Here is a 2,891-nt window from a genome sequence, read left to right as displayed (position 1 = left end):
CTGCCTATGCAGGGGGTCGGACTCGATGATCTATTGAGGTCCCTTCCCACCCTAACATCTATGAATCTATGAATCCCAACCTGTATTATTTACCATCAACACCAATATCTGCTCACAGCCCGCCCCAGTCACTGAGACCTCCTCACTGGGGATCAACGTCCTTCTAGGTAACCGTCCTCAATTGGGTGGCTCAACTAGGGCTATTCTGCTGCAACAGCCATTTGGGTAGGTATGTAACCCAGGTACACCCAAGGGTGTGCCCCATTCTCAATTGAATGGGATGGGTAGGCAGGAGGAGGTCCTGTGAGAGGGACGCCAGAATTTCAAGCAGATCTCTCTTTCCTCTATAGAGTTAGCCCAAATCCAAAGTTCTTAACTATATATAATTTATTAAGTTGTAATATACAGAAACATCAAACTAAATATCATATCTTTACACAGAGAACACTAACCACTAACCAAGGTCAAACCCTAAATAACACGATTTACAAAATCACAATGCAACATTTTAATTACAAAGTATAAGGCTCAAACATGAACAATCTTAATAACAGCTATTCCTCACTATAGTCCCTGACCCATGGCAAGAGATAGTCCTCCTTCCGATGGGGTCCCTTAGGGGGTGTCCAGGAAGTACCAGGGGCCCCTCCGCTTAGGGCCTTGACTAGGTGGGGGGGCTGCTCACCCAGCCCCTTCTCTGGGGTTGCCCGCCCCAAACGTCTTTCCCTGGTGGGACCCAAGGGCCCAATGACTCACGCTCCCTCGTGAGGATGGTCAGGGTGCAGCTGATGGGGTCTCCTCTGCTGCACTGCCTCTCCCGTGCCGCTGGGCTCCTCCCCCCCCTGTGCCCCGCTCCAGGCACCGAGGGCTCAGCTCCTCTCAGCTGCTGCACGACTGCTGCTGGCTCCTGGGCCCCACGCTGCAGCACTACCATTTCCCCGTGCCCTGGCTTGGCTCTGAGAGCTCTCTTAGCACAGGCCAGGCCCTTCAGGCGCCGGCCAGCTGTCCTCACGCCAGGTGGCTAACCCAAGCAGCCTCTGCTGCTCCCTGGCTCCCAAGGCTCGGGCCCGTGCGCCGCCCTGCGCACTGTGGGACCTGGCTGCTTGCTGGGAGATAGGGCCTGAGCCACCACACTGCAGCCCCCAAGGCCCTGCTGGGGTTGCAGGCTCAAGCTGCTGCTTGCAGCTCCCAAAGCCTGGGCTCCGCGCACTGAACTGTGCATCGTGATGGGCCCAAGCAGTCTCATGCTGCTCCGGGGGCCAGGTCTCTGCACACTGTCCCCGTGTGCCATCAACAGCCCAAGCGGACTCACACAGCTCCCACAGCTGCTCCTCCAGTGGCAGCTTCAGGAGCCTCCGGCCTACTGCCCAGGGGGGGAGAGCTCCCAGCTTTTCTTGGCTCCGCTTCTTGAGTCCCTTTTATACACTTCAGGCTCCGCCCCTCAAGTCTGATGGACCTTTCAGTTTGCAGTCTTCAATCAGGTCCGGCAGAGCTCTTGTCCCCCTCCCCTCAGGAAAGGGGCGTGACTTTATTTCTCCTGCTGCCTCCTGATTGGCAGATGGGCTCCACCAATCTAAACAGCAGGATCTCAAGCCTGGGACTCAACCCAAGCTCTCAAAGGGGGGCCTGCTACAGATGCAAGTGGTCAATAGCATCTGGTTACTGTTTGCAGGCACCGGTGTAAGAGTCCTGCCCTTATAACATAATACTCCAAGGCAGGGGCCCCCTGCCCGTCTTTAGCGGGACGGCTGATTTGTTTGTATGCCTGGGTCCAAAAAGAACGCGTCCTTAAAGTGCTGAGATCGCACGCTCCTGCACGCTGCTCATTGTATTGAGCCAATATGCTAAAAAGACCGGAGTTGGTGCCCTCTATTACTGCAGCACCTTGAATACCCTTTGGATTTGGGCACACCAGAGCAGTAGTAGTTATTTCCTCCTGGACCCCCACAATTTCCTCTGGGAATGCCAACCTTCATTTCTGCCACACCAGTGTGGGATTCTCGGCATCCCCACGCTGCCTACTTTGATGCCCGTCCTCCCCACGCTTATAGCAAAAGAAGAGACGCCCAGTGGGCTTACGGGGTTGCAGGGTGGCTAAGCCCCAGTGACCTCAAAAGACTTGCAGGGTTTGGGGCCTGCTGGACTCGCTCTGCTTGGAAGCACTAAGGCTTCAAGACACTCTTTAGTAGTCACAAGAGGATCATCGCGCTTTAAAGCACAACCAGACCACTGCAAAAGCCAGCTCCCCGAGGCTATCCATTATATAGCGTTGTTTCTCCCTGTTTGGCACTAACCGCTGATTGAGGGTCTCTGACACATGAAAATGCCAGGCCTCAAATGGCTCTTCATCAGTCAATGGGGGGTTTGCCCCGGAAAACATCCTGAGCTTCTTCTAGGGAACAGATTCCACATGAGGCTGCACAGCCTCCTTTATAGCCTGCCCCCGTGCCGCTACCATTTCTCCAAAGGATCTCTCATGGTTGGCTATGTTCTCAGGCGGGGAGAGAAAAACCTACCCCCCGCCCCCCACCCCCAGGCACATCTGCTTTGGTCCCCCTGTCATCTATGCACATCTGTTTTGGTCCCCCTTCCATCTTCCTCTGGCTTGGGTGGACCTTCAAAACTTGGCACATCCAGGGTACGGATAGGCAAGGTCTGGCCCCTATTAGCAGTCAAGGCCCAAACCTCATTATCATCCACCTCCATCAATCATGGGATTTTCAAAGGGTTATAGTTTCATAGTTTCATAGTAGGTCGGGTCACAAGGGACCTGAGCAGATCAAGTCTGACCCCCTGCCCTGGCAGGAAAGAGTACTGGGGTCAAACGGCCCCGGCCAGATGTTCATCCAGCCTCCTCTTAAAGACCCCCAGGGGAGGAGCCAGCACCACTG

Source organism: Alligator sinensis, unplaced genomic scaffold, assembly GCF_000455745.1.
Source record: "Alligator sinensis unplaced genomic scaffold, ASM45574v1 scaffold301_1, whole genome shotgun sequence".
Taxonomy (NCBI): Eukaryota; Metazoa; Chordata; order Crocodylia; family Alligatoridae; genus Alligator; species Alligator sinensis.
The sequence above is the reverse complement of the archived record's forward strand: the minus strand, read 5'-3'. Positions refer to the sequence as shown.